Source organism: Acomys minous (genome assembly GCF_964271855.1).
Source record: "Acomys minous genome assembly, chromosome: 4".
NCBI lineage: Eukaryota > Metazoa > Chordata > Mammalia > Rodentia > Muridae > Acomys > Acomys minous.
Window position 1 is genome coordinate 121,463,050 of NC_140486.1, and position 19,404 is coordinate 121,482,453.

The following is a 19,404-nucleotide window of genomic DNA, read 5'->3' on the forward strand; positions in this document are numbered from 1 at the left end:
TTATTTTACATTTCTTTAGAAGGAGGAATGTAATTTGGGAGTACGATGATGAGTATATGCTATTTAAATTTTCTTCAATGGCAAAGAAAAGACTCAAAGATTAAAGGGCATTTAACATGAGCCCTTCAGTGTATTATTATATTTAATGGGATACGCTGAGGTAAAATAATTTGAAAATCTATGTAGTTTACAACAAAGCATATTTCTTTCTTGTGGCACAGGCTCACTTCCAGACCCATACTGGTTTATCTGTCTCTAAGAAGAGCCACTGGTGGTTCCAATGGAAAAGAGGCAAGACAACTCTATTTTTTTTCCCAATGCTTGGCATTAAATCCAACATTTCATTCATGTTAGGTAAGAAATGTGCCACTGATCCATGTCTCTAGACATAGATCTTAACAATCTTCCCAGAGCTCGCACATACTCACTCAGAAGAAACTACAATATACCTAAGTTGATGAGAGAAAATAAAGGTACTATGAATCATAGGCAGCGAAGGATGAAAGTGAGGGAAGGTACTTAGAAGGTTTTCGAAGAAGCAAGTTAACAACCTTAAATGCTAATGAGATCTGCTTAGATTATCTTTTAAAATCTGACGTACAGGGTTTTTGAAAGATGACTTTTGTTGGGTTAAGAGACAAAGGTCTGTACCCTCAACAATTTGGGAGGCTGATAAAAGACCGTGTTAAAATCCAGGCTTTTCTGGGCTACACAGAGACTTCCAAGGCTAGCGCAGGTTGCTTAAGCAATGCCCAGTCTCTAAAATTAAGAAATTAAGAAAGGAAGGTGGGGCAGTTTGTAACATGTGTGAGAAGCTAGTCTTAATCCTTGGGATCACAGTAAATAAATAAAATATACTTCTATTTCATTACGATCAAATTTTTGCATTTAGGGCCATAACAAGCACAGCTTAGAAGAATGTTTTGTGCTAAATATATGTTTATTTCATTTAAAAGATCACTGGTGAATTCTGCTCTCAAGTATAAAAAAGAAATTTACCTATGGTCTTTTTCTTTCTTTCCTGTTTCATTTTCCTTCCTTAATTTGTGTGTGTTCATCTGTGTACGTGTGTATACATGCATGTACACACATGCCTAGCCATTTCCTAAAGCAGTTTCAGTGTCAGCATACTAGTTTTCCAGAATGAGTATGAAAGAATTTATTTTCCTTAATTTTTTGTAATATTTACCTTAATAATATTTGAAATAAGCACATCAAATTTTCTTTTTTTTAACTTTTAAAATATATTTTTTTAATTTACTGATATTACATCTCAATTGTTTTTTTCTCCTTTATTAATTTATTCTTGTTACATCTCAATGGTTATCCCATCCCTTGTATCCTCCCATTCTTCCCTCCCTCCCATTTTCCCCTTATTCCCCTCCCCTATGACTGTTCCTGAGGGGGATTACCTCCCCCTGTATATGCTCATAGGGTATCAAGTCTCTTCTTGGTAACCTGCTGTCCTTCCTCTGAGTGCCACCAGGTCTCCCCCTCCAGGGGACATGGTCAAAGGTGAGGCACCAGAGTATGTGAGAAAGTAATATCCCACTCTCTACTCTACTGTGGAGAGTGTTCTGTCCATTGTCTAGATCTGGGTAGGGGTTTAAAGTTTACCACCTGTATTGTCCTTGGCTGGTGCCTTAGTTTGAGCGGGACCCCTGGGCCCAGATCTGCCTATCATAACGTTCTACTTGTAGGCTTCTAGGACCCTCTGGATCCTTCTATTTTGCCATTCTCCCATGATTCTCTCATCTAGAGTCCCACTAGAATGTCCTCCCCTCTGTCTCAGTTTCCTGGTAAGTGAAGGCTTTCGTGGGACATGCCCCTTGGGCTAATATGCAGATATAAGTGAGTATATACGATTTGAGTCTTTCTGCTTCTGGGTTAACTCACTCATTATGATCATTTCTAGCTCAATCCATTTATCCACAAATTTCGGGAATTCCTTGTTTTTAATAGCTAAATAGTATTCCATAGTGTATATGTACCACAGTTTCTTTATCCATTCTTCTATTGAGGGACACTTAGGCTGTTTCCATGTTCTGGCTATTATGAATAAGGCTGCTATGAACATGGTTGAGCAAATTTTCTAGTTGTGTGCTGGAGCATTTTCTGGGTATATTCCAAGGAGTGGAATAGCTGGGTCTTGGGGCTTGGAACTAAACAGAGAATTCTCAACAGAGGAATATCAAATGGCTGAGAAACACTTAAAGAAATGCTCAACCTCCTTAATCATCAGGGAAATGCAAATCAAAACAACTCTGAGATTCCATCTTACACCCATCAGAATGGCTAAGATCAAAAATTCAAGCGACACCACATGCTGGCGAGGATGTGGAGAAAGAGGAACACTCCTTCATTGCTGGTGGGAATGCAAACTAGTACAACCACTTTGGAAATCTATCTGGTGCTATCAAATTTTCTTTAAACAAGTAATCTGTGAAAAATTATCGATGATCCATCTACATTCCATTTTGCTCTTCCAAATTATGAACCACGGTATGTACTTTTTATTCGACATGAGATCACTAACGTTGTTTTAGCTGACATGTTTCCAAAACTGAGATGAGAAATTAAAGTACATAGATGCACAGAATACATAGCTGTGGAAGGGGAAGAAAAGACAGAGACACAGCATATGTTTGAAGCAAGCCTGCTGTTGGGAGTGATTGCCTTGTTGGAGAAACTTAGCTATCACGTTTTTTGAAAGTTTCTGTTTATTCATGGAAAAATTTGTACATTGATACAATGTGATTTGATCACAGTCATCCGCCATTGCTGTCTCAGAGTTCTCCTTAGCTCCAGTCCTCTATTTCCTTCCCAAGTTCATGATTTCCATTTGTTTTTGTTTTTTTTTTTTTTTTGGTTTTTTCGAGACAGGGTTTCTCTGTGTAGCCTTGGCTGTCCTGGACTCACTTTGTAGACCAGGCTGGCCTCGAACTCACAGCGATCCGCCTGCCTCTGCCTCCCGAGTGCTGGGATTAAAGGCGTGCGCCACCACACCCGGCATGATTTCCATTTGTAATACCCCATTTTTTTTTACTCCCTCCAGCTCCTTATATATCTTTTTTGGCTCTTTTTAAAATTTATGGTATCTTTGTTTCATTAATTTTTGTGACATACATAAATACACACACACACGCACATACACACACACACACACACACTCATATACACATATTCCTGGTATAGCCTGCTTAGTCTGTATAATGCCCTTTATATGCATATTTTAACAGGGATTACCATTAAATATTGAATAAACAATTGGTATGTTCTTCCCTGGAGAAGATACAATTTCTCTCACTCAGTCCTTTATAGAAAAATCTAAGGAGCACTGTGTAAGTTCATTTCAATGCTGTTGTGAGGTCCATGATGGTATCACTGCTGTCAAGGAATGAACCACAAAGAGGTGAGAATGAAAACTCTGTGCTGGTGGACTTAGTTGGTTATACTAGATCAAGACTTGTGGAGAGTCTGAGCCCACGACTTACTCCTCATACACCTCTTTCAACTCACTAAAATATTTATCTTCTCTTCTCTTTTGTTTAAAATACTATATTGGATATCTATATCCATATATATGTATATATAATATTTTCATAATCTATTATTTTGTTGATTGACATCTATCCTTTTAAAATTTTCTGATTCTTGTGCATGTAGTGGCAACGAAAATGGGTCAGCAATAGTCTCTGTAATAAATTACTCTTTTATGTCTAGGATTGTAAGCTTTCCAATCTGTTTCTAGATTTTTAAGTACCATCCATAATGAATTTCTCAGTGGCTACACCACTTTGCACTCACACAGCCAGTGAATAAGTGTTCTCTTTTCCTGGTACCCATATCATTGCCTGCCATTTGTTTTATTGACCTTAGACAGTCTGACTGAGTAAGATAAAAGTACGAAGTCTTTTTAATTTACACTTACCTTAGTTGGTAAAGATATCAAATATTCATAAAATGTTCCTCAGAATATATCTCTATCTCTATATCTATCTATCTATCTATCTATCTATCTATCTATCTATCTAGAGAAGTTCTTGTTTAAATTCATGCCCCACGAGTGAATATAGTTTTTCATTTTGTGTTTTTGTTCATTTGATTAGTTGCTATTCTTAGTTCTTTGGATATTCCAGATACCTTCACTGTGTCATATGCATAGTCAGTGAAGATATTTCCCTCATTTTTAAAGCTTTATCTTTACTGGGATGATGCTGTCCTTTGCTGTATAGAGGATTTTCAGTTTCATGAGGTATTATTTGTCAATTGTTGATTTTAATGCCTTTGCTACCTCAGTCCTGTTTAAAACATTCTTTCCTGCATTTATAAATTTGAGCATTTTCCCTACTTTCTCTTCTAAAAGAGTCAATGTACCCAGTCATATGGTGACATCTTTGATCAACCAGGAATTAAATTTTGTGAAGGGTAAGAGATAAGGATCTAGTTTCATTTTTCTATGTTAGTGATCCAGTTTGGCAGGCACTACTGGATGTGGATGCTTTATTTTCCTGCAATGTGTAGCTTTTGGTTGCTTTGTCAACAATTATGTGGCTGCAGGGGAGTGGGATTTTATTTGGGTCCTCCACTCTACTTAACTGATCATTTTGTCTGTGTTTATGCCAGTAGAATGCTGTTTTTCAATCACTATAACTTTATAATATAACTTGAAATCAAACATGGTAATAACCTCAATAGTTTTTTTCTTGTTGAGCATTGTTTTGACAATCCTGCATCCTTTGTGTTTATCATTTTGAGATTATTTTACAATTTAAATACTTTAATTAGAATTTTGATTGGATTGAACGACAGATGTTAAAAAATGTTAGCCATGCTAGCACATGAACATGTGAAGTCTTTCCATCCTCTTCTATTATCTTTCTTTCTTGGGCTATTGTTCAAGTATATTTTTGTCCGTTTACAAAATTGTTACAGTGAAAGTCATTATTTTGTATTCTTAATATATTTTTATCTTTTTTTTTCCTTCTTTCCAAAAAAATTTTTATTTAAAGTCATCCAATAGTGGGCCAGATTTCAGAGATCTCTATCCTATACAGTTTAAATTTTTTTTTACATATACATTTATATTATTACACATAAATACAATAAACTACCCTTAGCAAGAAGAATCATGACACAAACAGGAATTATATAAATATTACATTCTTAGTGTTTTGACTATCTGTATTTGACAGCCTTGTTTTTTATAACAGAGAAAATCAGATAAAACTAAGCTTTCAAGCATGTGTTTTTGGAAGAACCTATGCTGATACTGTGAAACAGTCCTTGTCTTGTGATTGTACCCTCTATGCAGCCACCAGCTCTGACTGGCTGCTTCTTTTTTACATTGCCTTATGCATGCAAATGTACATGTCATCATACTGTACTATACTGCAGTAATCTGTGACAAGCTTCTGTCCAACTACACACTGCATTTATTTCACAACAGTGATAACAGCTAGCTGGACAGAAGGAAGCTATTTACTTTGAACATAGAGCTTCAAGAAAGCAAGCCAAGCCAAGATCATGAAACATGATTCTGATTAGAAGTGGTATGTTAAAGTTCATGGTCTGTGTATCCAGATCAAGAATGCAAGCATATGTGGGCAGTTATTTTCAACATGGCCTGAGAAAACAGACCTCCATTTACAGGACAACTGGGAGAAAATGATTAGAATGTAAGAAGGAAAAAAAGTCTCTGGTTAATTTTGTATCTCCAACCAAGATTTTAACAGTTCTGAACTTCAATTTCCAGTCCTGGGGAGTGTGGAAATGTTACAAATAAGTGTTTCTTTCCATGGCTTCAATTTTATTGCCTCTCTAAACTCCGTCTATAAGTCATCGACTCAGAAATTCTTGAGTGCTAATCTGGAAAAACAGAGCAGATATTGTGCTAAGAATTAAGAAAAACAACGTATGAATAGATAGAGACATCTATAGCACTCTCGTCTCTTTAAATGGTTGCTGGATATAAGCATAGGCCGACAACCCTGGAGTGTCCGCCTTTCAGGTAACTCACATGGCAAGACTCATCTTGTTTTTGTAGGGTTTTTATATTTCATTAGGATCTGCTGTTGAATGTTTTGGATGAAAAGAAAATAACCCCTCATTCATTCATATGAAAAAGTCTTTTTGTCTATGTGATTTACTTTTTAGCTGCAAACTGCAAGCACATTCAAGGATGTTGGGACAAAGAGAAGCCAGTTTCTCTTGGAGAAAATCAGATTTGGATAATTTATTTATAATAAACCATGTGAGCTTTGTTTTTCAGAGTGAATTTCTAGGAAGCATGAACTTACCTAGTAAAATATTCATTGAAGCTTCCGTTTCTATGACACTGATCTATCAAGGCTTTTTTTTTCTTTTATTGTTTTTATTTTTTCCACTTTTCTCTTTACAAAAGATATGAGGGGATATTTGCATCATAGTAACATCAATAATTCATTTAGGACTAAAGTTTAGATGAGACAGAAAATTACTTTCTTTGGGTGACTTTTTTTGTTCAAAATGTTCCACTGTCTTCTACATTCATATGTTAATGTGGTTTTTAGTTCTCAGTGTTCTTTGTGAACACTAGATCATTTAATAAATCATCCATCTATCTATCTATCTTTCTATATCTATCATTTATCTATCATCATCTATCAATCTATGTGTGATTCTACTTACCATGCAGTTTTTTTTTCAATTCTGTAGTTATTGTAATTTATCAAATTTGAACACAAAAATACAAAACAACTATTCATTCAATTGTGAAGCAGCAATTTTTAAGTGTTTCTAAATGTAGAGACACTTTACATTCTTAAATTTTTTTTAAAGTATGAAAATCATACTGAGAATCATTTTGTATCAAAGTATTTAAATTATAATTGATGGCATTTTTCACACTGGAAAACAAAGTTAGACAATTTAAAATATATTTTACTAATTTTCAGCAGTATGATAAAACTACTACATGTCCAGAGACATCAAATTTTAAAGAAAAGATGAGGGTTTTTTTCCAACAGAAAACAAATATAATAAAAAAGTGTCATTGGCCACTGTTTCAACAAATAATTTTTAAAATAATACCTTTTATTTTTATTTACTCTATGAAAATTACACATTTACAATGTCTCTTGACCATCTGTTGCTCAACTTCTCCCCCATATCCCTATGCCATTGACAAAATATAACCTTTCCAAATTCATGTGCTCTTTTAAGCTGTAGTAGCAGTGCTACTGTACACTCCTGGGTGTCCTGCCAACCAGTGAACATGCACACTCTACAAGTGACCACAGCACCAACCAGCGAACATGCACACTCTACAAGTGACCACAGCACCAACCAGTGAATATGCACACTCTACAAGTGACCACAGAGCCAACCAGCGAACATGCACACTCTACAAGTGACCACAGCACCAACCAGTGAATATGCACACTCTACAAGTGACCACAGCGCCAACCAGCAAACATGCACAATCTACAAGTGACCATAGCCTCAAAGAGTAATGACTCTTCCTGCCCTTGTAGCCACCAACTGCTAATGACTCCTTAGCTGCAGACGATATCTCAGGAGACCTTACCCACTCATTCTGCAATTCCAGCTGTAGTTGAACAAACAGCTACAGATAGTTTCTGTGAGCTAATGTATGCAACGGCTATGTGATTTCTCAAAGACAGTATTTCGGAGCATTCCCTCCAGTCCTCTGGCTCTTAGTGTTCTTTGTATCTCTGTTCTGTGATATTTCCAGGGTCTTGCAGCAGAGGCAGGCTGACAAATGTGTCCTATCTTCCATTGAGCAAACATACTGAGTGAGATTACCCAGGTCCCAAACCACAAACAGTTCATGCTATCTCTCAAATGTGGGTCCTAACTTCAGATCTTTTGGTTTTTTAATTTTGAAACTGGAGGACATGCACAGTGAAGTCATTAAAATAAAAATGGACCGTTGCCAGGAGTCACATTAATGAAGAGGTGTAAAATGAGAACAAATGCCAGGGAGATAATAAGACCAAAAGGACTCGAGTATATAATGTAGTGATGACGATGATGGGGAAATCATCATAAAGAGTTAATCCAAATAAATTTTGTGTGCACATGTTATAGGGAAGCCTATACCCTTAGAATTCAAACACAAAATAATAAGACACTACTAAAACACATGTGATATAAAAGAAAGGGCGTGGCACTGGGGGCTAAAGATTTAAATGAGGAAGAGATAAAGGAGAAAGTATGAGACTGGGTAATACCAACCAGCTACAGATGATGAAACTACTAACCTGGGATAATTAAAAATATTATCAAATCTTTTTAATGCCAAGCTAAGCAAAAGACAGATAGACTCTCATATCTTCTTCTTAATCAATGTGTGTTACAGTGTCATGTTTCCCAGGGGATATATGAAGAAATTTCACCATAATTTAGATTATTTGTAATCTGAAAATATGAAATCAGGTCAATAAATATTTTATAAACTGTTATATTTAAATTCATTTGAGCATATAGTGATTCAGATACACTTTGTTATGCATGGTGCATTTTGGGGCACCATACTCTAGTTTTGAGGAATGTTATTTTGTTGAAGGATGAAGTTGTGGGCAGAATTTATAGATTTTGCTATAACATGAAAGAAAAAAGACATAATGAAATGATTGGTGTTTGCTCTTTGCTTATTTCTCTTAGCCTTCTTAAAAGAAACTATCTTTTTTTCTCATCACAAATCAACTGAGAAGAACACAGTTATGATAATACATTTTTAGCTCTGCTAGCCTGGTTTGAGCAAGTTGACACAGTTGTAAAAGGCGAATGATATCTTGCTTTTCTGAATAAAAGTACTTTTCGGTTAACAAAGCTTCTGCAAGGGTCTCTGTGATCCCCACATGTCTTAACTGAATACTATTAAGTAGTGGGCGAAACAGTCTTTTGAGAAAGGTAATATGCTTCTTTCAATTTTGCAGATGAGGAATTAGATGTATAAAAATGAATTGATGTGATTCACTCTAGGATAGACAGCTAGCAAATGAAGGACGTGCGATAGTAACTTGGAGAAATATCAGAGAATACACATTTTTGTCTACTTCAAGCCAAATGACAGTTTTCATCCTCATCTTACTTGACCCATGTCATTCATCATCACTGCTCCCATGGTACTCTCCTCTGACAGCACTTCTAGGCTCTGATGAAAACTCTTGTCCTGCCTCCTTTGCTGGTTTGTACTCTTGTTAACAACAGATCTGAAGTCATAGTACCTTAAGGCCTCATTTGTTCGCATTTCTTCTTCTCTTTGAACTCTTCTGCATTATCTATATGCATAATTTAAATTACTATTGATATGCAAATGACTCCCAGATTCAGATATCTCGCTCTGAGTTCTCATTGGTGCAACACTCTTTTTAAAAGCATCATTTGATTTACATGTTACCTACTCTACACAGCATTCTAAGCTCTGTAGAACCAGAACTATCTCTAAAGCATTCCCTTTCCACCCATGATGTAAGTGTAAAGCTGGTTTGGTTTTCCTCCTATTTCACTACCATCCATCCAGTCATATGAAGCCGACTTGAAGTTATCTGTTTATATTTTTATACTCACCAGCCCCTTTTTTTAGCATCTTTATTGTCCTATCTTAGGAACAAACCACTATTTTATCTTATATGCTACTACTGCAAGCTCTCCTTTCCACTGTCTAATGCACATCTAGACAAATGTGTTCTTTCTGCTAAGAACCCTTAGTGGGTCCTTTATTGTCTTCATGTTAAATCTCAATATTGCAATTTGCTGTAACTAGGATGATAGTAGTTCTCCATTTAGTATTTTTTGCATTATGCCTGTTTGCTTGTCACAATTTACTCCATAGTAATCCTCCATTTTGGAGGGAAGGTTTTTAAGGCGCAGGATGATCCAATGGGGCTTAACATTCCACCCTTCAGGGGAGGTCTTCGAGCACAAAAAGTAAACAACAGCTTCAGGAAGTCTCTGAAAGAGAGTAGATCCACTAGATCTCTCCCTTTCCCAAACAAATATAAGCTGTAAAAGATACTGAAAGGGAACACTTCTGTGGATCAGGCTGGTGACCTGTGAGGATGTGGAGAATGAGGAATAATCCACCATTGCTGATTAGAGTGCAAACTTTTACAACACAAGCAATGTGGTACTTTCGCAGATAACTGGGAATAATGCTACCTTAAGACTCAGCTATACCACTCATGGGCATATACCGAAAAGTTGATCCACCATACAAAAAGGTTATTAACTATGTTCATAGCAGCTTTATTTGTAATAGCCAGAATCTAGAAAATACCTAGATGTCCCTCAACCAAAGAACAAATATGGAAACCCTGGTATGTTTACACAATGGAGTATTATTCAACTATTAAAACTAAGGAAATCTTGAAATTTGCAGGCAAATGGATGAAATTAGAAATGATTATCCTGAGTAAGATAACCCAGACCCAGAAACACACACATGCTATATACTCACTTATAAGTGGATATTAGCCCAACATAGATGTCCTCTGAGAAACTCCACCTAGCAGGGGACCAGGACAGATACTGGTACTGGCTCTTGGACTCTTTGTAGAGCACTGAGAGTGGTGTGGAAGAATAGGGGGGTGATGGAAGGGTCCAAACGGTTTTGGAGACCACCAAGGCTGGCAGATTTAGACACAGGGGACCTGTACAAACTGTTGTACCAACCAAGGACAAAGCAAGCAGTAAAACTAGACCTCTTGTTCAGATCTAGCCAATGGACAGCACAGTTGCAGTGAAAACTGAGAAGTCCTCTGACATGAAATCTGGTGCCCGTGATTTGATCATTTCCTATTGGTGGGGAGGCTCAGTGGCACACAGAGGAAGGGCAAACAGGCTATCTGGATTAGACCTGATAAGCTGTGGCCATATAGTAGGGGAAAGAAGTCCCTTTCTGTCAGAGGACTAGACCTCTTCTGTCAGGTTTAAGGGAGGAGAATAGGGCAGAAGAGGGAGAGAAGGTGGGAACAATAAGATACAAGAGAGGATAAAACATTCCGTATGTAATCTGAATAAATTATAATAAATTATGATAAATTAAAATTAAGCACACACACACACACACACACACACACACACACACACACACAAACACAAACACACACATAGCATGAGAGAGAGCTGCTAACAGATAGCCTAAGACAATATAACCTGCCTAGAAAAGGCTCAAATCAGAATAACCACCTGGAAGAAGCAGAGATCATGTGAGCTGCTTCAATGAGGCTTGAACCACCTGAACTCCCTTCAGTAGTCACTTTCCAATATTTCTATCTATTTGTTGTAGTTCTTCAGTGTTCAAGTCAGTCTTCACATTTTGCATATGTTTCCAGATACTGCCCAATGGAGTTCTTGTTTCATTGAAGTGAATGTCTTCTGAAGCATTTCCGTACTACATCTTGTCAGTTCAGACTTCCAGGGTGCATAGAATGTGCCTTTTATGTTTTCACTGAGAACATATTTTTTATCTTTATATTATTTGAGCTTTTTTGTAAATTTCATACATGTATACAGTATATCATGGCCCTATACTTTCCCACCTTTTCACCCACAATGCTCTCCTTTAACAGAAGTGCATTCTTAATGCTTAAAAATAATATCAATATTCATAGTATTTATTTTGGCATTATTTTGAAAATAAAATGATGGAAGTATTAAGGCTGTTAAGATTGTCTGAGCTAGTATATAAGACAATTTTTCCTCATTGTAGAAAGAGACCATTGGATAAAGATAATTTAGAAGCAAAGAAAATATTACTGAAGAATAAGGAACAGCAAAAATGAAAAGGATGTGTATGTGGTGGTACTTAGTATATTGGAGGTGGGAGAAAACAAAGGCTAAGGCATGGGAGGTCAGATTTTTGCATCCTAGTCCTTTAAAGCTCAAATGAGGTGTAGACACCTATGCAAATCTACCACTAAGAATGTTTTGATGTTGGCAAGTTTCAGGCTTTGCTTTTAATTATTTTCATGGAAAGAGAGTTCATCCTTGGTTCACCAGTCCTACCCAATCTTGAGCAACTGCAGTAGCTCTCTGAGGGAGAGAGGCCGGAGAGAAAGGGAGGGTGTTTGCCACAAAGATCATTTGTAGCTTTGTTTAATGAGGACATGGTAGGCAAACCCTTGCTCCTGAAGCCATCATGACTTTCAGGGCATCAGGGATAATTTAATACACCATGTCATATGTACTTGAGAGTGACCTCTTGTATAATTGCTTTGGAAAAATATTTTTTAAAAGGGACACTTTGGAATGATGCTCAGTTTGATAAATATTCTAACATATGTTTGTCTGAGAACCCATATGTACCAATTCTGATTCTCTAGGCAGGGGTGGTATATAGCTAAAATCATGACAAACCAAATGACTTCTCATCTAGTTGGGAAGTGGAGACATTTCACATTAATTTTCTGTTCAGGAAGCAGAAAGTGTCTTTAATAATTATCTGATTCAAGTCTCCACTTAAGGCTCTGCTTCCACCTTGCAGGCAGATGATGTAATAAGCACACGTCCAGGCATGTGAACATTCAGGGAACACCACTGCAATGTAATTGATTAAGTCCCAAGGCATGGTGTGTAATCTAGTCCCCTGAACATTTCCATGCAAATTGAAGTGCAGTTATATATTGTGTGTTTCTGTGACTCAGTGATAGATTTTTGGCTAGTAGCTTATAAATCTCTCCATCTGTTTGAAGACTAATGGTGGTGTTGTTTTGTAAAACAAACAAACAAACAAAACCCAAAATCATGTATCGTCAAAACTCTGTGCTCCTTTTTTAAAAATCATTTATATCTTGGGTGATTGTGCATTTGTAACTTTTCAGTTTTACATTAATGTTTGTAATCTTACCATGCAGAGAAGGAGAGCATTTGCCTCTCTTGTCACCCTGTTATCCAATGTGTTGCAGTGAAAACTGCCTTCAAGGGCAAAAAAGAAAAAATCCAAACAAATAAATTATTTTTATTATGCTTACATAATTTTCTGTCATATAAATTATGTAAATTAATATTATATAAATTATATAAAATAAAATTATCATTTTTCTTTTTAATTTTTAAATTTTAAGAATAATTTATTTGTACTACATTCCAATTGTTACCTACTCAATCGTGTCTTTCCTTACCTAACTTTCCTTCATCTTCTGGCTTATTCCCCTGCCCTAGTCCTCTGACTTGGGTGGAAGGTCCTCCACCTCTACTATTTGACCACAGCCTTTCAGGTCTCATCGGGGTAGCTTGTATCCCCTTCCTCTGTTTACCTGCAAGGCTGCCTCACTAAGGGGCAGTGATCAAATCTCAGGCATTAGAGTTCTTGTCAGAGGGAGTCGCTGCTCTGCATACTGCTTCCCACATGGAGAGTGAGCAGTCCACAGGCTACATCTGAACAGCACGTCTAGGTTCTCTGCGTGCATTGTCCTTAGCTGGTGCATCAGCTTGTGCAGGGGCCCCTGGGTCCAGATCCCTCGGCTTTAATGGTCTTTTTGTGGAGCTCCTGATGCTTTCTGGTCCTTTTAAGCCCACCCTCCCCCACCCCACTCTTCCATAGGACTTTCTAGCTTGGAGTTGCAGCATTTGTCCAGATCTCCCACTAGGTGGGCTCTTTCAGAGTACATCTATGTTGGGCTAATATCTACTTATAAGTGAATATCTACTATGTGTGTCTTTCTGGGTCTGGGTTAGCTCATTCAAGATGATTTTTTTCTAGTTCCATCTATTAGACTACAAATTTCATGATTTTCTTGTTTTTAGTAGCTGAATAATGTTCCATTGTGTAAATGTTCCACAATTTCTGTATTTCTGTATTCATTCTTCAGTTGAGGGACATCTAGGCTGTTTCCAGATTTTGGCTATTATGAATAAAGCTACTATGAACATAGTCGAGCAAATGTCTTTGTTGAATGGTGGAAAATATTTTGGGTATATGCCTAGGAGCAGTATAGCTAGGTCTTAATGTAGAGCTATTTGCTGTTTTCTGAGTAAGCATCTGATTGATTTCTAAAGTGGTTGTACAAGTTTTTTCTCCCACAATGGAGGAGTATTCCCCTTTCTCCACATCCTTGCCAGCATATGCTGTCACCTGAGTTTCTGTTCTTAGCTGTTCTTATAGGTGGAATATCAGAGTTGTTTTGATTTGCATTTCCCTGATGACCAGGGTCATTGAACATTTATTTAGATGCTCTTCAGCCATTCAGTATTGCTCTGTTGAGAATTCAATGTTCAGCTCTGTACCCCTTTTTAATTTGGATTATTTGGATTATTTAATTTCCTGAGTTCTTTATATATTTTGTATATTAGCTCTTTGTCAAATGTAGGATTGGTGAAGATCTTTTCCCAGTCTGTAGGGTGTCATTTTGTGTCATTGACAGCATCTTTTGTTTTGCAGAAGCTTTTCAGTTTCATGGGATCCCATTTATTAATTGTTGATCTTAGCGCCTGAGCTTGATCTGTTGGTGTTGGTGTTCTGTTCAGGAACTTGTCTCCTTGCCAATGAGTTCAAGGCTCCAGAGAACACCTATAGCTGATAAACACCTTCAGCAAAGTAGCTGGATACAAGATTAATTTTTAAAAAAATTGAATAGCCCTCCTGTATACAAATGACAAATGGGCTGAGAAAGAAATTAGGGAAATCACACCATTCATAATAGCCACATATTATATAAAATATCTTTGTGTAACTCTAATCAAGCAAGTGAAAAAATTGTCAAGTCTCTGAAGAAAGAAATAGAAGAAGATGTCAGGTGATGGAAAGATCTCCTATACTTATCAATCAGGAGGATCAATATAGTAAAAATGGCAATTTTACTAAAAGCAATCTACAGGTTCAATGTAATCCCTATCAAAATACCTATACAATTCTTTACAGACCTTGAATGTTCAACTCTCAAGTTCAAGTGGAAAACAAAACAAAACAAAACACAGAATTGCTAAAACAATCTTGTACAATAAAAGATCTTTCAGATGAATCTCCATCCCTGATCTCAAGCAGTACTGTAGAGCAACAATAATAAAAATCGCATGGTACTGGCATAGACATAGTCTGGTTGATCAGTGGAATAGAATCAAGGTCCCAGAAATAAACCAATATAACTATGGACACAAGATTTTTGACAAAGAAGCCAAAACCATACAATGGAGAAAAGATAGCATCTTCAACAAATGATGCTGGTCTAACTGAATGTCTATATGTAGAAAAATACAAATAGATCCAAATTTATCACCCTGCACAAAACTAAAGTCAATGTGGATAAAAGACCCCAACATAAAACCAGACACACTAAATCTGTTAGGAAAAAAGTAGGGAAGAGTCTTGAGCTCATTGGCACTGGAGACAACATTTTCATCATAACTAATGATGATCTCATCAACGAAGCCAGTAGCTCCCAATTTGATTTTAGATTTTTCAAATGTTTTCTAGTATGATAAGGGTTTTAAAGGGCATTAAAATTATTATTAACAAATATAATGATACATGCATCAAATATCACACCTTGATAATTTTGAAAATTTGTTAGAATATAATCATGACTTTTAGTCACTTGGGATTTACATTAGGTAACAAAACAGTCTATGAGCATAGTTTCAACTTGTAGAGTATCAGATTTCTTTTAATGAGAAGTTCAGAGTCAGTCTGGATAACAAAGTGAAGCTTCTGCCTTCCATAATGGGAAAAGGGGCTTAGAACTATGAATTAAAGAGAACGATAGGAGAGAAAATGGCAAGGAAAATGGGGAGGGGAGAAAAGAGAATGAGGAGAAGACAGAATAAAGGAAAGAAATTATACAACATCAAAGGAAATTTTATAAGAAAAAGGACAATTTTTTTAAAGTTTGAATTTTGTTATACATGTCTATTAATGCATGTTTGATTTATAAATGTTGATTAAGCATTAGCAAAATCAAGTTGTAATTGAAGCTTTGCATTTGGCCACCATTTGATGTTTATGCAGTACACATTTCGCTGTATCTCTGTATTTAATACGATAGGAGAAGTCATTGCTATTTCTTTAAGTATCTCTCTCCATATCAAGTGTATGGATATTGTAGAAAGCATTGCAGTGTATTTAAAGTTTTTCTCACTTGATAATCATAATTTCATGGACAAAATTAAAACTGACTTGCTGATTTAATAACGTATCTACCGCAGCACATGATTAGAATGGATAAACTTACCAGAAAGGGAATTAAGCAATCAAGAACCAAATTTAGCCAGCTCACTGAAAGATTACAAAGGAAGTTAGCATGTCCTAAACCCATAAATCACATGTATGGGACTTTGCATTCTTGTGTATGTGCTTCATGCTATCGAGAAAGAAAGACATCACCCTGACAGGTGTCTTGGACGATGGGTGTTGATCATGATATACATGCTAAAACGTTCAATATATCACAAAGAATCATTATCTCTAAAGCACAGTGCTTCACTCAACAAATATTTAGTGAATGCTTTCATATACTGTGTTTAGAGTAGTGAGCAAAGCAGTACCACACTCAACTCATTTCTGGTTAAAGGAAAAAGCAAGATGGAGGAGAAGTTTATTTACTAAAGCAAAGGAAAACAAACAAACAAACCTACAAAATACAACAACATTTTTTGTCTGTCACTGAAGAAAATATTGCCAACACATGAAAAGAAGGGAAAACCTTACTCCTGCTCTCCTAAAGTTAGAGCTGTGGCTTAGTTTCCTCAGGGTTGGTCCTGAATCCACAGGCAGTGAAGTCAGGAAGTCAGTAAAGACAAGGACAAAATTGTGCTTAGGAAAGGAATTTTTAACTAGAGAATGGAGGTGGAACTGGAGCATGAAATTCTGCATTTTATTTTCAGAGTTATGTAAAAATGAGCAAAGATGTTTTTGAAGACAGCGTCACTGAGATTTTATCCATGTCAAGGTATGAACCTCATACTTTCTATATCTTCTTACAGTGCTTAAAACAAGGTAGTAAATGAATATTCTTTAACCTTTCTTTGTAATTGTATTTTTCTATGAAATTCAGCTTTATCATAATTTCCTTTAGCATTTACATTTAAGGGAAAACTCCCTGGGACATATTTTATTACATTTTTCACTCTTCCTCTGAATTCTAAAACTGTACAAGGGTTATCCATTCTTACAGAAATTATTTTTTCATCCTTTACTTTGTGAAGATTAAAAGTTATTTTCTTTGCAGAGATGAGCAGTTTATGCATTTCTACATTAGAAGAGTTCTAAGATAGGACATCACTGTGAAGTTTGTTTTTTTCTTACATCATACAATTCTACTCTGACATTTTAGGGAAGAAAATGTATTCTTGCACATTAAAACTTAGAATCTAAAGGGAAATGCAGAAGGGCGTCTTCCTCAGGTTGATCTCCCAACATGTAACACAGTCAGAAATGTAACTCTATTAAGGACCTGGCTTTCTAGGTCACTCAATATAGTGAAATTATAGTTTTTCTAAAATCAGTTACAATACTGGTTTGAATTTGAGATTTTGTTTTAAGCGTCTCACTTATAGAAAGGTATCATTCCAAATCAAGAATACATATGCGACATTTTATTTCCTCTAACATATTTAAGTTCATTTTTCCTAATATGTCATAGGTTCATATTTATCATTGTCATTGTCTAAAACTCCATTCTTCCCTTTGGACAACATAGTGTTAAAGAGCAGAAACATTTCTTGTAGTAGATTAATTAAATAACTGAAAGTTATGTAGCTTAAAAGTTTCTAGACTGAAAATGCAGTCATTTGCATTTTCTTCAACTCAAATATAGTTGTAAATTTAATACAAATAGTAAATATATAGTCATAGTAAGTACTTATACAAAATCTGGGAAAAATATTTGTATTACTATACTACGCACTTAGGTTTAGCGTTCCTAAACTGGAAGACACTTGTGATGCGGAAAGAGAAATGAGCATTACAAAATTAGTTGAGTTTAATTTCATACATAGGTATCTGTGTAGCAATGATAATCAAAGAAGAAAAGGAAATGAATTTGAGTGCTAGTAGTAGGTACGGGAGGAGTGAATAGCAACAGACAGGGTAAAAAAGCTGTAAATACATTACTAGTGCATAAAATATTCCAAACGAAATGAACATAAAAGTCAGATTGTATGATAAAGATGAATAAAATTTAACTAGGACCAGATTCCTTAATGTTCAACTGTTCCACTGGGCACTCTTCTTTCACGTAAAATATATTGAAACTGCTAGTGTGATCCTCATTTTCCCTGTAGATTCGCACATTTTAAGCAGGGTCCTTGTCTGGCCCCAGCCCCACTGAGTATGTTCTTTGATAGAGTCGCTCTCCCATGTGCTCCTTCTTTTCCTTTTTCTCATGACACCATGCAAGAAAATCATTTAATCTAAAACCTCAAAAGCCACTTAATAAACTCTTTCTATAAAATGAAGCTTATACCCTCACCACAGTTCATTCTCCTTGGTGTTGAAAAAAAAAACCTAAAATCTTAATTTTCATAGTAAAAACGCTGAAAGGCTATAACACAAAATGTGCATGGTGACATTTGCACAACTTGAATGACAAGACTGTAGCATGAGAGTTCCTTTTCTACTGACTGCGGCCCACCTGCAAGTCATTACAGACCATAATATGGTTCTCAGGGTCTGACCACATTATTTATAGAGCTTGACTGGACTGTCAGAAAATAATAGCAGCATTTTATACTTCTGCTGTGCCTTGCATCTAAATGTTCCTTACCGGCATGAGTAAATTCTTATATCACTCCTGTGCAGGATTGGATAAATATTATGACATCAAGTTTTACATTTAGGGAAGTGGAAAATGAAGCACAGATGTTAAATAATTTCCTTCAATCCCAAGTCACTATGTAGCACTTTTCCACAAACTAAATCAATAATACACAGGATAATAAGTGATGTGCAGAAGAGTAGAAATGGGTGGGGTAAAGAGAGTGTGCAGATGTCAACTGGATATGGGACAGCCATAGTGGGAGTCATTAAATATAGAAAGTTATTGGGAAAAGAAAGAGAGATTAAGTCATAATGATATACCTGTAACATCGATCCTGGGAAGTCTCAAAATGACTTTAAGTTGGAGAATGAAAATGTCTGTCCTTTCTGCTATTTCTTCTACACAAATGATTGAGAACAGAGTAGGAAGAAAATGGAATAGATTTCAAATGAGGGTTTGAAATCTCCCTCTCTCTCTCTCTCTCTCTCTCTCTCTCTCTCTCTCTCTCTCCCTCTCCCCTCCCCTCCCCCATCTCTTTCTTTCTTGGTTTTTCAAGACGGTTTCTCTCTGTGTATCATTGGATGTCCTGGACTCTCTTTGTAGACCAGGATGGCCTTGAACTCACAGGGTTCCACCTGCCTCTGCCCCCTGAGGAATTAAAGGCATGCACCACCACACCTGGCCTCTGGATTATGTTATTTTA

At 36.3% G+C, this 19,404-nt stretch overlaps 1 long non-coding RNA gene across 1 annotated transcript in view; it reads left to right on the top strand.

The window, feature by feature from the left end:
* The first annotated feature begins 282 nt into the window (after nt 1-282).
* The window catches only part of LOC311595670, a 106,895-nt gene continuing 87,773 nt past the window's right edge, over nt 283-19,404 (top strand). The window contains exon 1 of the long non-coding RNA XR_014778530.1: nt 283-354. This is a non-coding gene — a long non-coding RNA (uncharacterized lncRNA). The remainder of the gene's footprint in view (nt 355-19,404) is intronic.